The following is a 19,143-nucleotide window of genomic DNA, read 5'->3' as shown; positions in this document are numbered from 1 at the left end:
AAGCTTGGAAGAGACCTACAGCCTCATGCTTAATGTCATAGGTCAGCCTCTGGGTTAGGGAAGATTACTTTATGTTTGTCACTCCAGATCCCAGGCACCTTCCTCTGAAGTATAAAAGAGAGCTTACCTGCTCTAACTGCTAGTCTGCCCATTTCTGTGATCCTCTCCACTCTTGAGAGCCATCAGCTCACTTCAAAGCCTTAACCATTGCCTCAGACAGCAATTATTTCCAGACTTCAGCCACTACTTTATTTTTCAGTGAAGACGAAAGGGAGTGTTTGCAATCCTGAACTAAAAGTTCATACAAACCATGGTAATTTTACCAGCTCAACCTGAGGTTAAGGCTCTAAATAAACTTAGCTGTATTTAGTCATGCTCTAGTATGACTACACTGCACCACAGCCTCTGGTCTTCCTAAATCACTTCAGTACCAATTGCCTGACTCTTTCACTACTGCTACAAGCACTTCATTAGGTTAATTTGGCATCAGTGAATTATTTGGGTTTGAATTAACCAAGGGCTTGGGGGCGGGTGGTGGTGGTGGTGGTGTCCATTTGCACAGGCTACAGACCGTTCACTCTATTCATTATGTAGAGAAAACAAATGCCCTGAAGTGGAACAATTAGTTATGTAGTTTTCAGTAACAAATATGATGTTAAAGAAGACCTTTTAATAAATGACACTAAAAAAAAGTTGTAGAAATGAAGTTACAGAGGTCTCTACCCATCCTTTTCCCTTTCGACTGACAGTTCAAGCTCCATACCAGGAAGTAGGCGTATGCTCAGTTCTAACTTTATTCTGTAACACTAATTAAGCGCTGTCTCTGGAAGAGGTGTCATCCTTGGGGAATGGCTGTTAAACTAAGGTCATATCTGCACATCTCTGGTATTTGTCTATGTGTCACTTTTATTTAAAGAATATGGAAATAAATGCCAACATCCTGGTTAACATTTCCTCTATCTCTGCTAAGCAGTTTCTTCTGTTTAAGACTGTATTTGTGAGCTTTCTGATTGCTACATTTACAACAGTAATATGCTACTCTACAGTATTTAATGACGTGTTTTGTTGAAAGTTCTGTACATCCAAGACACAATATTTTGAGAGCTGTTAAATAGGCAATGCTCCCTAGCATGCAGGTAACTCCACTGATTCTTAGGAGGTTGTCTGAATATGGGTTTGTCTTTTCTAGATCAGTCCTTTCTTCCACACCACATCACAGATAGCGGTAATACACTTCCAAAAACTATTCCTGCTTTTCTGACAGTAGAAACACTGCTACCATCTACATTGTTTTTTATTAAATTCCCTTCTCCACAGATAACAGTGGGACCTGCACTTAAAATATAAATGTTCATAAACATGTTTTCCAAGTATTCAGGCTCTGCATTTAAGAACGCTTTACTGCAGACTTGCCAGGAGATGCAGGGCAGGATCTGGGGTTTTTTTTTGTGATATCCAACAGCTCCTCAGTTCTTCTCCAAATATATGCAGTATTTGTAAGCCTTGTGTTTTACTGCAGTAAGTTACATCTTACTGACAGCCTATTGTCCTTACTACTTGTTAATGGACTCTGGTAATTTCTTCATTCTCTCTCTTTCTGTACCCGAGGCAAGTTTAGCTGAAGACTATACTAGATGTCTCATAAAAATTCCTTTACAGCATCTCCCAAGGTGAAGGAGTCTTGGTGAGGCATTTGTCATAGAGACTGCTTGAAGACCAGAGACTGTGTCTATGGAGACAAAAAACGCCCCCAGTGAGAAAGCAGATGAATCAAAAATCTTGCCCTGACCTTTTCCTGCCATGCAAGCAAACACCAGCTGGACTGATCTGGAGGATGACCAGGTGAGAGCAATACGAGAAGCAGGAGGAGCAAGCGACAGCTGTGCTGGTGCTCTGCAGCAGCCAAGCAGAGGAGGGGAATTCATCCAGACTACTTTCTTCATTAATTTCCTCTGCAATTCAGGTCAATGGGAAGCACTCTACAGCTATCAGAAAGAGATCTTGATTTAGTATATTAAAGAATAGGGAATGGAAGTGGAAAGTCAAGGAGTGAGAACACTCAGGTAGAATGAGTGCACACAATTTATCTATGTCATCTGTACTGTGAGTTTGCTTATGCAAAGCATAGTCATCCATGAAGGGCTCAAGCCGTGAAGAACACCATCCATCAGGGCTCCAGACTCCAGTATAACACAGTCAGTCTTGGGGAATCTGGTTTCTTCCTTGCTTAGAGCAATGTGAACAGAAGCCTAACCTTGCCCAAAGAATGATGTGCCTTTCAAGCTTTCCTTCCTAGTTGCCTGTTCTCCCTGAGTAACCAGAAAGCACTGAAAGAATAAGGTAAATAAATTCAGAATTTAGTGCTGGAGGTGGTTGATTAAAGTTGCTCAGCTTCTGCTGAAATTCTGGAGAAAATGGCATCCTAGAAGTGCAAAGACTGCATTGAGGTTTTGTTGTTTTCTTGGCCGTTTTCCCTCGAATCTATGAATATAGATCTCATCAAAATTAGTGGAGTTGTATTCATCTAACGACACTAAGGAGAAAGCCCTTCCAAACCCTCACATTACTGACAATATTAAAAATGTAAATTCTCAATTTTTAATTATTTTCTGCTTCCATTCATTTCCAACGTTATAACCTGTGACAGATACTTTTGTTGCAAGACATTTCCAGGCTGCTGAGGGAAGACTTTTGGCATATGCTTATATTATTCTTTTGCTCTTCTCAAATTTCTTATCAATGCTATAATACAGAAAGAGATTTGAAATTTGACCCTGTTTCTTTAATATTTTACCCTCCAGTGGAAGACATGACTAAAAGGATGGACACCTGAGAAGATAGTAAATCAAGCTACACCAATTTCAGAACAATATCCCAAACATGTATGACTCAACCCTGCAAAGGCAGCATAATCCCATCCAGCAGTGTTTTCTTCCCCAAAAGCATGAGCAATTTTATCAGGAATTCAGATCTCTACCTTTTAACCTGCTTGTTTTTGCACAGCTACTGTAGTGTGACTTGTTTATATGCCTCAGGCTCAGCCCCTTTGGTTATAACTCTACGGTGTGGGTACTGGAATCAACGTAAAAAAAAAGTTACTTCTGTGGTGAGAGCTAAGAACCCAAGATCTCTGCACCTGAAGGTTAAGTTGCCTCTTCCTTTCTTACTCCAGTTTAGTGCTATTGAGACAGAGCTGTAAGTTCTGCTGTGGAAGAGAGATTTGTAACACATGGCACAAAATCAGTTGTTACCCCATCCAATTACACATTTTTGGAAATTGATCTACTCCCCACTGAAGTCAGTGGGTGGTTTTCCACTGAATTCAATAGCTTTTGGATTGAGCCAAAATGAAGGAATGAAGCACTAGGGCACTACAGCACATATAAAGAGCAGGACAGTACATTAAGTGCATGTGTTTTTTCATCACAATTGGTGTTTCAGGCTGTTAAAGCACTGCCTCTCCCCATATCATAACAAAAGATATCTGGGCCTGGAAAAGATAAATTATTTCAGTGTTTTTTCTTCTATTGATTTGTTTTAGATGTATCCAAATAGTACGTGCCAAAATGTGACTCAATTCCTATGTTTATGTAAATTCATAGAAGGTCTGTTCTGAGAACAACTGTGTCCTTAATGCTTTTCAAAAGTAATCACCTAGCTCTTCCAAAGTATGTAGGTACTTAAAATAAGTATTGTTACATTCTCGTAGGAAATTACATGCCAGCACACATGCATATATTCAAATCCAAGCAAACATCATAAGAATTTGCCTTGATGGTAACTCATGTGTCTTAATATCTGTTAACATTAGTCATCTTCACATTTTAGTTTTGTTAAATGTACAAACTATGTGGCACTCCACCCTTGTTGCAACATCAATTTTCAGTGTCCAGCATTTTTTGTGGTTTAAGGACATATTGTTTGTCTGCCCAGGGGTCTGTAGTAAACAGTATTTGCATAGTGGGAAAAAATAAAGAAGGAAAAAAGAAAAGAATTATAAGATTTTGCAGACACTGAGGTAGCTTAGTCAATGCATAGGTATTTTTTTATTTAATAAAACTTACTGAAACAATGTCAAGCCCTGAAATGTTATAAACTAATCACACTAAGGAACTAAGGTCACCCTTTTGGTGTAAATTCACCCTTGCTGCATATGTATTTCATAGTAAAGCTTTACATATATGATTAAATAACACTCTTTTCAAATAAAATTTCCTTCCATTCCAAGGATGGATGGTGCTCCAGGGATGAGAGCGAGGTGTGCAGTGATGCCTGTAAGAAGAGGAGATGATATCAGACTGGGTTTCTCCAGCTGAATAAAGCAGACACTGAATACCTGCAGGTCAGTGCTGATGGCAGGAAGGAGACAGAGAGTGGGGCAAGCCCCTGTTTGATGCCTGCTGAAATCACTCATTGAGAGGGGGATCAAGATCCTACATGACAGCGTACAAGAAAAAGAGATAATTTCTGAAATTTAGGTTTGGATGGTTTTAGAGAATTAAGTGTCCGTGAGATTGGAGAGGAAAAAAACTTAATTCCCTAGTTACCTCCCCCATTTCCACCTTGTGAATATCCATCTGCATGCAGGCTATTTTGCCCAAGAATTATTTTTTTTCTCAAACTAGTTCTTCTCAAAACAAAATCCTGGTATAACTTGCCAAGGGTCTGCTGCTTATGTGAACAATAGATAATATTTCATTCCAGTTTTCCGCCTCCTGTCCAGTTTCATTTTCCATCACTGTTCCAATGGACACTGTGCCCACTCAAGCCTCCATGGCATATTTCAAGACATGCAACCAACATGGCATGGGAACTCTAGCTAGATATTTGCATATGGAGTCCAGAGGGCACTTCAAATGGCTTGTCCTGTGGACGTGTTCAATCCACTGTAGATGGGACTAGCTCTGAGCAATGTGAATTTGAACCATTTTGCACGACTTGGTCTAGAGGTGAAGATAAGTCCTTGCAACAGATGCCTTCAACATGGTGTAAAACACCTGCAATAGAATGAAGACCTAAAGAAATTGAATTAATCTGAGTATATTATGGAGAAAGCATTAGCAGGCTTTAATAGCAACCTCTGTGGGAAAGGTAAGAAGTGACAGCAGGAGGCAGCAGGATTTGTTTATTCCCCAAAATATGTTGATTTAACCATTCACCCAAATGAAAAGGGCTAAAGCTTCACAGGTACTCATGAAATGAGAAAGAACTTATTGAGTACCATCAGCATAAAAATGTCTTCTGCAGCACAGCAAGTGGAAAGAAATAATTGGAAAAATTGTGGAGGGAAGAGAAAGGAAAACTAAGATGCATCTCTGCAGAGTTAGCACCAGGCCTCCCAAGCCCTTAGTTTGTTATGAGTAGTTGCGATATATTCTGCCTCATTTCACTTCTAGAGGAAATTACAAATCCTTAGAAACCCAAAATTCATGCAACATCAAGTACTGAAAATCGGAGAAATCTTGATGCTTTCTGGGATATTTCCAGATCCCACTTAATGCCTCACTCATGATGGCAATTATCCTTTCCATGCTAGGGGTACAGTAACTAATTAAGTGGGCTCGTGAAAGCACATTCAGAATCTGGAAGGAAAGCATAACTGATGTGATTATATTCCTGACATATTCCTTGGTCCAAAGCAAGCTTAGAACTGTTTAAGTCCAGAGTTCAAATGAATAGAAATCAAGTGCCAGGGACTGGAAGTACTGCAGTTTAATGTACCATTTACTTTAAAAAGATATTGTTCTTTGGAGGAGTCATTCTTTAAATTTTATGAAGTTTGGAGGCAGAGTTGTCTAATGGCTGCAACTAAAAACTATCTAGGTTAGTACAAGTGAACCACTTAAACGTCATTCATTATGGGGGAATACTGATGGCTACCTTGATTCGTAGTCTGCCACGTTAAGATAAGGGCAAGGTACTGGACCTCCTGGAAAACAGATAAACTGCACATCCTGAGCAGACCCAAAGGACAACACAAGCAAGAGCCGTGCTTGCGCCCTCTCTGGAACTCTGAGAAAGAGGATGATCAAAGCTCCCACGCTCCCGATAGTAATTCAGCTGCTTTGGTATCACAACTTTATGTCCTTATGTTTTCTTTTTCCTTACAATCTATCAGACAGAATTAAAAGAAAGAAGACAAAAGAAAGAATAAAAAACAAAGATGAAAAGAGGAAAAAATAAGAAAAAGAAGAAAAAATAAGAGAGAAAAGAAGAATACAAGCTTTCCCAGAGAAGAGAATATTAACAAAATAATGTATTTGTACTGTTGTTGAACTAGGGAGTTAAGGACCAGAATTTGCCGAGTAAGGAGCTGCGTACAAAGGACCAAAATGTCTTCAGGCTTTTCCTACATTTATGTCTGAGAGAGTCACTCAGTCACACCTTAACCTATTGAACTTCTTTGGAGTGGGTGCTGCAAAAAATGCACTTTTCACATTGTGAGGAGAAGAGGGAAACTCCCTGCTCCATCCTGGATAATTAACGATCAAAGTCCTCTTTCTTCCCAAAGGCATTTGCTGACATTTCAGTTGCTGATATATAAATGGGTATTTAAGAAAGAGGAAGAGAGTTGCTTGGAAAGTGGGGAAATAATGTCCAAAGACTTACTAAAAAATCTGTGAATCACACATTTTCTTTTGTCACTGTTACAATTAGCTGAGAATCCAGTTCATATATAAATATATGTACATCTACATTTATGTGCATGTGGTATAAATAGACGTGTAGCATATAAACTTCATATGCCATGTGTGTGTGGAGTGCACCAAAATTTACAGCTCTTTAGAGCTTTCTGATGATTTTTTCCTTTTACTCTACACCTTTTTATCATTTATATTTAATCAGGTAAAGGCAGAAGACTCTCCATTTTGTATCTTCTCAGCACAAAACACAGACTAGGATTCAGCAGTATTTGACTGAATATTCCTCCCCCACCTCCATTGCTTTCACACACACACACACACGTTCAAAATACAATAACTTACATTTAAAAAATGGAAGAACACTACAACTTATCTGAGTCCTTTCAGCAACAGAAATAGTTCTCCTTGAGGGTTCAGATCACAGGATCACACTGTCACATGCAGTTTATGTGGCTGATTATACCCGGATGACTTCACAGTCTTTTGCCAAAGACCTTAAGCTTTTTTAATACTACTATTAAAGTTTTGCCTCTGCAGCTAGGTTTCAGACACTTAAAAGTTTGAAGTACTTTCATTACAGATCTCTGACACGATATTTTCCACTCTGATGCATGCTTGTGAGAAGAAAATTATATAAATAAATAAAGCCCCTATGTGACAGCATGTCTTGAGAAACTCAAAACTATAAAAATATGTTTTAGCTGCTTATGCTAATTGATTTTTAGCCAGTCCTTAAACATGTCTGCAATTGCTACTGTCTTCTCCCTGAAATTATAGCCCTCTCTCTGGCTCAACTATTTAGTCTTTCAGAAGTTTCACACCAATTTCTCAGTGCAATTATTTTGTTCCATGGCACTCTGCTGTAAATTTCTTAAATATTAAAACACAGAGGCGCGTTCACCTGCTCAAAATTCTATATTGGCTGAAAATATACGATGTTTTTCTTTTCAATAGAATGATCACCTTCAGGAAAACAGGAAGCCATTCCTTTTATGTCTTCTCTTAAACACATAATGCTTCTTTTTATACTGTATGTTATTGTCTTTTGTTTTAACTAAACATTTTAAAATATAATTAACTGCACCATAAGACAATGATATTGCATAACTACACTCAGATGAGACTGCGTCTTGTAACAGAGTAAAAGTGTATTTCAAAGTAAAGGAGTTACTACTGTAGTTTTTAGTACAAGTTTCATTTATTTTACATAAAAGAAAATATCAGTCTTCTGAAGTCAAGGAGGCAATGATTTTAATTTATGACTTTAGGAATGGAGGCTGAGCTATTCAGAACTATTTAGGGCATTTAGCTACAAAACTGTAATTAAATTAATGGAACTGTGTGGCTAAGCCTTCTGCTTGGTATTCAGTCATAGCATCTACTGTAGGATCCTAAAAAACTGGAAAAGCTGCTGTGGGCTTTGAAACTGGCTGGATTGCTCAGCCTGCCCGCTTACCTCAAGCCTTGTTGGGCAAAGGGTAAACCTTGACATAATTGTTGTGTTTTCCATTTGGCAATAATGTGTGTAAGTCATTTCGTGTTAGTACAAAGGCTTTGTGCTTATAAATCTGTCACTACAGCCGTAGAATTGATGTAGTAACCAGGTGGGGGACAGTCACTGTCTTACTGTCCTGAATTTAAGAACCAATATTCAAACACAAATAACAGAAAAAAAGTTGGGAGAAGTTGCTGAAGAGAGCTCTGACTCACAGTACAGTGGGCTGTCACACAGAAAATTAAGTCGATAGCTGCAGAGCAGTAGTATCTCCAAAAGCTCTGTCCTTTCTTTTGTTTGTATTATCTTACATTTGAACATTTTGTCTTTATCCTTCTATTTGCAAGCAGATAATCCACTGCAGGCAGGCTAGACACTGCCCTCATATTTTCTTTTATTGTTATAAGCCTCATAGTGAGCCCAAAAGGAAAACAGAAGGGACTTAGAAAACATCCAGACAAAATAATATTCTATCAAATTTGTCTAGATACTTTTGAACGTTACAGCACTCACCGCTTTGCTGCTGGAACATGCTCACACACAATGGACACTGATGCAACGGGGCCAGGGTTTTACTTGGACTCACTGAGGTTCTCCTTATTTTTGGTGTGAGCCAGTTAACAATAGACATGTCAGAAACGTTTCCACCCCACAGAAATCAGGGGGAGGTGATCAAGGGCTGCCAAGCAAGGGGTCGTAGAGTGGAATAAGTATGAGTTCTTTTGTTTCCCTATGGGTTGTTGCAACCAAGCAGTGCCCTGAGGAGTATTGCTGCAATCTATTCACCGAATGACTCAATGTCAGAAGTTAAAAGTTTGGTTATTTGTAAGCTAGAAGGCAATGTAAATACAATTTTCCTTATGATGAAAATGGAATATTTTAGGAAAGGGTATATGATGTTTCTGAGCCCTTTTAGCTTAAAAAAGGAAAGTGAGATCTGATGTGCTATTAATATGAAAGATCTTAAAAATCTAATGGATAAAGGAATTTAAAACCTAATTGCAGTAGGCTTAAGAATATGGAAAATACTACTTTTCTGAAGATCAATGTTTATATTGAACTATATAGGTCCCTATGCACTCTGCAACTGTGTATGATCTTAAAACACCAGAAGAGAGAGAGGGAACTGCTGGGGCTCCACTGGTTGCGTAGAGACGCCAAAACTGTGAAGTGCAGGGAACCATGAGGAACCAAGGAGCCAGGACTTTGCAAATGCCATGGTTCTTTAAAGCAGCTGAGGAAAAAAAATAAAATAAAAGAGAAGCTGAGGAATCAGCAAAAGTCACTCTGGAAGGAGACAACTGGGACAGAAACTAATTATTAAATGTTATTGAATAAAAGGAATAAAAAGATCTACTGTTGGGAGCAACCAAATATTTCTAATTGCCTTCACGGATAAAAAATTTCTTAGCTGAGATCACATTGGATACTTGAAAAAGTGCTACCGTTTCTGATCCTTAGTTTCAAGAATCTGGCAATATGTATCTATCAGCTGGTCACACAAGTCATACAGTCTCCTAAATAAAGATTTTAAATGTCACAGTGAAGAAAATTAATAGACAGTTAAACAACAAGAAAATTGTGGGTGATGATCAGGTATTTACTATGACTTATTGTCCATCTTTGTCTAACATTAGTATAGCAGCAAGTTATTTTCAGAGATAGAGTTGTTCTATATAAACATTCTGTTTCATGGGTCCATATTTTGTACATAAAATGAAAATATTATAAACAAGTGTAAGGCTAATTTCACATTGATCCGTGTTCTGTAGTAGGAAAGAACATTTCATTTTAAAAATATTGGAAAATAAAAAATGAAATGTTCTTAATCCCTACGTCCCTGCCAAGTTTTCATTCCCCCCTGAGTAGGAAAGTTCATTTATTCAGTGATCATGAAATGTAAAAAATGTTTTCTTTTAAGTCTTCAGGATTTTATGTGCCTCTTTAAACCACACACCCTTCCATCATTGTCAAAGAGTCAAAATAAAGAGATTTTCAAATTGCAGGAGCAGGTACCAAGGGAAAATGTAAACCTTTCATAATCCAAAAATCTCTCATCTTTTAAAGACACTGTGGACCAGACAGGTAATGTCAACATTTTTTCAGAAATTCTCAGACCACCCACCAGCATCAGAAAAGATACAGCCATACATATATGCATGTTTACATGAAGATATAGAGTATAAAACCGAACCATTTTGAGAAATATTTTTGCTACTTCTATAAAATGAGTAATTGCACAAAGCAAAGAAGAATCAATTCTGGAGTCCTTCAAAGTCACCAGGCAATTGTGCAGTTATACTTTTTAAATTGCATACAATTCCATGTCTTTGCTACAACAACTCAGATGCCAAAATTAGAGACAAACAAAACTTGAAAGTGGTGACTCACTTTGCTTGTATACATGCCCAGTTGACCTGAATCCTTTCATGTCTTCTTTTCCTACTTTTTTTTTTTTTTTTTCCCACGTTTCATTTACCTGTCAGTGTGCAAATCTGACCATCTTCCCTGAAAGTGCTGCCAGAAGATCCTTCCAAGGTGATGTTCTCACAGTTTCACCTTAGGAAGAAATTTGCCATCACCTGGGTTGTCACCATAAATGCAAATAGATGTGTACCCTTTTAAAATATGAAGATACTGAGAACTCAGTTTATTTAGGTCCTTTGAGCAAGAAATCTCCATTGCAGTAGACTGATCTCCGTCTCCAGTCTCCAGTTCTCTCTTTGGTGAATCCATATCAGGAACCTGGATCTTGAAAAAAGTTGATCACTGAGAAAGAGGATTATGTCAGGTAACTCACACCTACCCCTACTCTTTAGACAGGAATTGCTCTTAATTAGCATCAAATGCTAGAGCTGGACTGAAAGTAAGGCAGAACACCTTGCCAAGAAACAAATGTGAATACTCTTCTTCTCTCTAATGCTGTTTGTCAGGTAGATTTGTGTATTTGTTTTCCTCTTCTTCCTGAACTAGCTTTGCAAAGAGATTTCAGCAAGTAGTTGAAGTGGGGGGAGGGGGGAGAGAGAGAAGTACAAAAAACTTTCCCTAGAGAATAGTAGGGGAGAACACTTCCCACATATGAGGTCCACTTGGTGCACAGTAACAGAAGGGTCATGAGGAAAGCTAGTTTTGGACCTTCAGCTTTTTTTTCTGATGTGAATCTAAACAATGCTTTGTTGTATTCATATGGTGTTTGTTCATGGAAGGTAGGAGCTGGAGCATGTCCAGAGGAGAGCCACCAAGCTGGTGAGGGGTCTAGAGAACAAGTCGTATGAGGAGAGGCTGAGGGAACTGGGCATGTTTAGTTTGGAGAAGAGGAGGCTGAGGGGGGACCTCGTTGCCCTCTACAACTACCTAAAAGGAGGTTGTAGAGAGGTGGGTATTGGCCTCTTCTCCCAAGTAAATAATGACAGGACCAGAGGAAATGGTCTGAAGTTGCAGCAGGGGAGGTTTAGATTAGATATTAGGAAGAATTACTTTACTGAAAGAGTGGTCAGTCTGCCCAGGGAGGTGGTGGAGTCGCCATCCCTGGAGGTATTTAAGAAACATGTAGACATGGCACTTCAGGGCATGATCTAGTGCCTGAGATTGTTGGTTTGTGTCTGTTTGTGGGTGGGGTTTTTTTGTGTGTGTGGTTTTTTTGTGTGGTTGTTTTTTTTTTTTGTTTTTTTTTTTTGTGGTTGGACTCGATGATCTCAAAGGTCCCTTCCAACCATGAAGATTCTGTGATTCTGTGGATTCCTCTCACCTAGCCAAGTGAAACACAGGCCTCTAGTCTGAGCTAATCTTGAGGGTTGTATTATGGGCTGTAATAAGAAAGAGGCCCCTCCAAAAAGTCAGTGACTTGTCTTAGGGCAGGATGGAGAGCCCTTCAGATGTGCCCATCTTCCTCCATTTACTTCAGAAGGAGCTTAGATGATTTGTTCAGACCAGATGACTAACCTTCATGTGGCTAGCTTCAGGCCAGCCTCAGCTTGCAGGATAGTACGCCAGATAAGGAATGGCAGGGCAGAATACAGCTTCATGCATTCTTCTGATACCAACCTGCTTTCAGTGTGCTCCTTCTGAGGGATGAGTCCTTTGCACATGTTTGGGAATCAGGGCATATTTCAGTGAGGAAGAAAGATGCAATCTGCCTTCTTTGTTCAATCAAAGCGCCATGAAACTCCAGCATTAACTCTCCACAGTTAACTTTTAAGAACAGGCTGCAGAAAGAGAAATGATCATCAGACAGTTCTGCAGGATAGGTCAGCTTGGCATTAAGCGCTCAGTTCATAAAACAGAAAAAAATGTGTGAGGACAATTTTCCTTTTGAATTACATAGCTCGTTGTAAACTCCCATGCCACTCTCACAATTTAGACTGTCATGATAGCCATGGCCAAGTGAGATGGAAGTTGTAGGAATCTTTATTCTTATTCTGTTAACAGCTTTTAGGGAAAAAAATTTAAGGTTTCCAGAATAATTCTGTGTGAAGACTGCCTGTCCTTGCTATAGGACCTTAGCTTCATTCAAAGAACTCTATGAAACAGCACATAAAAGCCAATGAAAATAAAGCGTGGAGCATTCAAAAATATCCTATATTTAGATGTGTGGTATTTTATGTCACTACTAGTTAGCTTGCCCTTATTTTAATCCTCCACCCATATCAGTTCTATTTTCCTCTAGGCTAACCATATAGCTATTCTTATAACTTTGCCATTCTTTCAAGTAAAATCACTGTCTTTCTAAGACAGGTTATTGAGTGTTGATATAACACAATAGCTTGCAAGCATCATCAAAAGTGTTTAAAATACATTTGAAAGACTTATTTTTTTCATTTCATTTCACATGTTAAGAAGTGCCACCATGCTTTGCACATTAAGCAGTTGGTTCCAGAGAAACTTTTTCAATTATTTCAGGTACACCAGAATCACGTAAATTAAACTAATCAAAAATGGCATATTTTTAACTCTCTCTCACATGATGGCGTGAATTTATTGCACCATTTAAACTGCATGTGAATCATTCATGAGGTACAGAAGCAAAGTGAAGGAAAAAAATCCTACCTTTTTAACAACTAGCTTTTGTTCTGAATGGTTATATTGAACCTTTTTCACTGTGTGTTTAGAAACACGTCTCCTACAATGATAAAAGATAAACAACAGGACTTCTTTGCTATATGCTGAACTACTTATTTCAACATTACAGTAGTGGGATAATTTGCAGCAGACCTGTTGACTAATGTATAAGTTTACACCTCCTAAACGTGACAAGCTGCAGGTATGAAAACTGGGCGGTGTCTTAAAAAGATATAGCATTGTTTGGCCCACATTTAATGTATTTTATCTATAAATGCTACAATGCTTACAGACTTAAAAACCTCTTACATTTTTGTAATTATTATAATTAATATACCAATTATAGTTATTGGGCTATTCATCTAAGTCACTCTCTAGGTTTGGGGTGGGGGCAAAGAAAAAAAAATCATGAAGAATTTTCTCATGTGCATCGTGTAAGCCTTCTGCAGTATTTCCAGCTCCTCTCTGAAAATGTAGAGATAGATACCCTTCTATTGATGATGCTGAGTGAGGGAGACTCTTAAGCTAAAGCTATACTCCTATAGTATAATATGTAACCCAAGATTGTGTAGCTTATCTTCCTGATTGCAACTAATATACCTCAGTAAAGTAAAGCCCAGGTTTCTGAACTTATCATAAAATCCCACACACTTATTTAAAGAATTCCTTGGAGTGTCGCAGAAGAGGTAAAGGTAATGTAAAATATCTATGCCTGGTCTCAGGAATTTTTTATAAAAACCTGGTTTTTCCTCACTTGGCACTGGTCTAGAGCAGACCTAGATATTAAGGTCAATGGACAGACACTGAGAGACTAAATCACATTCAGATTTGTCCTTTCAACTTTTTCAACACTGAGACTACTTTTTCGCATAAGTTCTTCTAAGGTAGTTATAATCAAATTGTGTGATTTGATATTATCTGCAGAGGAAACTGCACCTTTACCTACTAGCTGTAGGAAAACTTGGTGCATGACATTTTCTGTTCCACTTTGCTTGCCAGAAGGAGAACCTGCTGCGCAACTTCTACTTCTCCCATTCCTGCTGTAATAGAAAACAATAGAACATTGGAAAGTCCTGTCCCTGTTGTTCATGACTGGTACAGCAGGATCTTGTGCTCACAGCTATACAGAATCCCAACACATTCCCTAAGAGTAATAATGAACTTCTAATATCAACCAGCCAGGGGAAAAAAGGTAGCTGCACAAATGGTAGTAAGACTCCCTCGCAGACACATGAAGGATATGCATGGTACATGAAAGATACACAGCAGAATGCAAGAAGAATTTGACAGAATATTATATTATATTATGGTATGAGTTTTTTATTGGGCTGCACAGAAATTCTTTTCAGAATAGGAAAGTAAGTTTCCAGAGATCTGGATTTTCATGAAAATAATTTTAGGTAAATTCAACTAGTTAGCAAAATATCAAAATGCTTTTTCTCATTTGAAAAATGGTGAAACAGATTAGCTTAGTATTTGTGAACCAAAATGCTTTATGATTTCTGTTCTCCAATGTGCTTTGACCTTTTGTCCCTATTTGGAAAGTAAACAGGTGCTGAAATGAATAAATGTGACAGAAACTCCAATTCCATTCAGCTGTATTTGTTTCCATATGTAGAACAGTCAAATTCTGGAAGGTCTTTTGCAGCATCCTGTACTCCAGAAAGAAGAACCAGGAGAAGTGGGTTTGGGAGCACTCTGTATTTCCAGCAAGTGCTGTCTATTGTGCCACTAATGGAAATGGCCCTTACAGAGATCAGAACTAATAACATACAAAATTGATGGCCACATGTCGATATATATTTCAGATTAATAGTTTCAGGTTTAATTTGGAAATGGCAATAAAACTATAAAAAATCTTTTTAAAGTGCAGTGCATTCTCCTTTGCTTTGACATTTCCTGGCCCATTTCTTTCTTCATTCCTCATGCCACTTCCATCCCATAGATATGCCCTTTTTTATTGTTTTAAAGAGAATGTAATACATAATATCTATCTCTGAAATAGGTAGCATAGGGGAGAGTTCAGTAGAGAGATGAGTTTAAGCCACAGACTTGGCACTGGATTTGATGTAAACTGTAGGAAGGAGGTTTCTGCTGATGGGAAAAATGCAATTTTGTGAAAGCCCCATAGTGCTTTCCTCCCTGCTCTGCAACCAGAAATACTGCAGGGGTGCGCAGCACAAAGGGAAATGAGACGCTGGTACAAACAGTTTCTTGCATTCAACAGAACAGGCCCTGGCTGTGGGAAGCCAATATTGTTTTTGAAAACAATCTTTGGAAGCAGTGTACATTTCTCAGGAAGCTCTGCAGGTGGCCCTAGCACTGAGCTTTTCAAAGCACAAAGCTTTTAGGCATCATCACAGAGATCTGCTTCATACTTAAGTCTGTTCTTAGAATGGATGAAAGGTGCCCTAAATACAAGGTTGTTATCATAATAATAATAATTAATTATAATAGCACTATTAGCAAAAGCTGTGAACACTCTACCTTACCTGATCCTTAAAAGGAAAGCTCAAAAGCTAAAGTGTAGAAATAGCTTTTTATTGGTTTCTCCTTTCTGTGACATTCATGAGTCACAGGCCTGTCAAGAAAAAAAAAAAAAAAAAAAAAAGCTCAAACCTGCCTCCTTTTAATAGTTTAGCTGAAGTTGAAGAAAGATGATGCAAGCTGTTTCACCCATTGCTGACCAAGCTTCTTACCCAGGACACGATAGAACTTGACTGCAAAGTCAAGAATCCCTGTCAGCGGCAGAATGAGAAAGGGGGGATCCCTGGAGGCGGCTCTGTCTTTCATTGCCAGCCTCTATAATTATACACTGCCTTTCAAAGCAACTTGTGAAAGCTGTCTTTGCAGCCTGCTTCTTTTTCCCAGGCCCTGGGGAAAGTGCATCATAGCCATTCCCTGCCAAATCCAAACACCTTACGATCAAGCATTTCTAAATATGGCTCTGCAGTAGAGCTGCTGGGAGAAAAAAAAAAAAGATCAAACTTTTTTTTTTCCCTGAAAAATGGCATTTTGTTCAACCCATCAAGCTTTATGGAAATATCTAGATTGTGATGAATGTCTCACCTGGAAAGTTTTTCAGGTCCGGAATATTACTAAAGAGTGGCGAGTCAAAAAGCTTTGTAGTAGCTGATAGCCCTAACTCTCTGATATTTTTCTTTCCATTTCCAGATCACTAAGTTAAAATGAACAGTATTTGTTTGTATTTGGCAAAATCTTTCAAAACCTTAAACCTCTTCATAAAGTGGAAGTCATCTCAATCTAGCCCTAGTGTCAAAGATACTGTCAAAACTACGAGTAAAAAAGTCTTTGTGCTATTATTAATAAACGCATACTTACAGCACAGATAACAAAGGATAAACGCATGTCCTCCTGCGTGCTTATAGGCAGGGAAGAATAACTATTTTTCTCTCCGTGGCCTCATGTGGTAAGAAGCCAGATCATTCCAGCTCATGTTATTACATTCCTTGGGAACATTCCTGTACAATACTGCACTGCTTCCCCGGTGCTAAGTGATAAGGCTTGTAACTCCTTGACTTGGTCTGGTGAACATTTTTGTGAACAGATTCAATTTCTTAAGTGAGTAAAAGCACACTGACATAGCTATGGACTGCAGAGGCCACCTCTGGATAGGGGAAGGCAAACATAGATGTGTCCTTCAGCTGCTCTTTTCTCAGCTGATTCAGGTTCCCAAGGCTAAACTTGTTGTGTTATCCTTTCCAGTGACTGTGCACTTTGGAAGGATAAAGAACTATTTTAAGTTCTCATTTATATGGTGTGCTATAAAATAAGGCCCAAGATGGATGAACAGAGGCTCTGTTTTTTAACAACAGTGACTTAGAGATTTGCACATCAGCCATCTCTTCTGTAGAGTCAGACAGATTTACAGTGCCTGGAAATGTTTGCCAACAAAGATGTTATTGTAACTCCAGTGCCTGTTCAGGGAAGTTTATGAGGTAGAGCTAGAAACTGTTCATATTGTCTTCCTGCACTTGATGTATAGGAGAGACAATATGCCAAATGCATTGCTGAGTTAAAAGCAAAGCTACTGCAATGTTAGGATTGTATCTAACATAAGTACCTCGCTTTCTGGTCTGTTGCTTCCACCCTTCACCTACAAAAGAACAGTCATATTTAATCCTCCTTGCATGACTGTGGGCAACTCAATTATCTTTTCTGTGTTTTTGCTTGCACAACTGATAAATAGGGGCAATGTTCATTATCTGGCTCAAATTATTTGCAACTGTTCAATTATTTGTGAGAAAGTTGCCTGGTCTTTCATATGATTGGTTGTGGTTTACAGTACTAATAACTAACTGACTTTTCGCTCTTGGACGCTGTCAAACGTGTCACTAAATTTACTAAATGACTGGTCATTTTTATAAGTGAGCCTAATTCCATTGGGATTCACAGCAACTGAACTTTTGTCTGGATATTCTTTTCCTTTCCAAAATATGTTAGTGTTATTTATTTATTTTTTTTTCATATTGACCTCTTGGGTTGTCATTTTTGCTTATTCTAAACACTCGTCCACTGCTAATACAGTTACTCAAGACAGCTCATTAATCTTTATCCAAAGACAGTTCCATTTGCTAGTGGAGAATAAGAGGTAGCTCCTCTTATTCTGCTTGTAATTCTTGGAGTGTACAAAAGTTTTGTATGTGTTTATATGCCTAAAATGCACCTTAACTAAATCCCTCCTGTGGCTTTCAAACTGAATATTAGCTATCTTTTTAATTAGTGAGATTTTAAATAAATTTGCTCCTTTTTTTATTATCTTGGAGGAAGTTAAGTAGGCTTCATAGTAAATATCCCGCTCAGGGAAGATCCCCTACCTTATTTCTTCTGTGTTTTGCACCGATTGTGTTAAGCCTATGCTCAAGAACCAATGCTTTCCGGTGAATACATCACTGACATTAGTTGCACATTCCTTGGATAGCAGCAAAGGATTCGGCTGTCTAGACACAGCCAAATAAGAGCACAAAGCTTACTTTGAGCAAATCACTAACAAGTTCTGTTGGCCAACAATGGGCAGAAAGGTTCTCTGATCCCTTTAGCTGTGGTGCATGGGAGTAAGTCCAGGCTCTACACGAACTAAGTCACTGCAACATTTTCTTCTCCATCATTTCCATTCTAGGAAGAAAAATATGATCCAGAGAGACTATAAAGAAATGTGGGAACACAGCCAGAGTAGTCGCTGCTAAATGTCTCATGTTGGTGTGGTCATTTTTTAATAGCCCAGGTGTAACATAATGTTGGAGGGATACACAACAGGCGACGGTACCTGGCCAGTTGCTGTGTTGGTGGAAGGGTCCAGTTTCTCTCACGTTACTGTCCAGTTCTGTGTTTGGAACATTACTTTGTTTGGGCTGAAAATTTAGCATTGAATATTTTTTCTACTTGTGGTGAAAGCAGATTTTCTCTTTGTGATCCTTTTGGATTTAGAAGCAAAGTTTTGAGAGGAGTTGTGTTTTTGTCTAGTTCTTTGGTTCTAGGAAATATTTGCCCAGAGAATTGACTCTTTAAAGTACCCAAGAGCCAGATTTAACCATATGTTCTGTTAGAAAGAATGAGAAAACTGTATACAGGTCAGGATAGCAAATAAAAAATACATGCTGAGAGAAGCTTCATTGCATGTCTTAAGACATTTTCAGGCCTGAATGAAAATTGGATTAACTGAAGCACTATTTCCTGTTATACTGTTTTGGTTTCACTTGTTCATTAGAAACAAGCAAAATCCTACTGAATCAGAGATTCAAAGTCATGGCACAACTGGATCATTTTTCAGTGCTATGTGTGGTAAATTAGACATAACAGTTTTGGTATAACAGAAACTGATCATTTAATCTATTCTGAATAGCACAATATTGTAGATTGCCACAGTACAAAAAGTACATGCCATTAATGTCAACCAGAGAAGATGACCTTGTGAAGTGTGTGGAT

This window comes from Numenius arquata, chromosome 7 (assembly GCF_964106895.1).
Source record: "Numenius arquata chromosome 7, bNumArq3.hap1.1, whole genome shotgun sequence".
Classification (NCBI taxonomy): domain Eukaryota; kingdom Metazoa; phylum Chordata; class Aves; order Charadriiformes; family Scolopacidae; genus Numenius; species Numenius arquata.
This window is presented reverse-complemented; position numbering follows the sequence as displayed.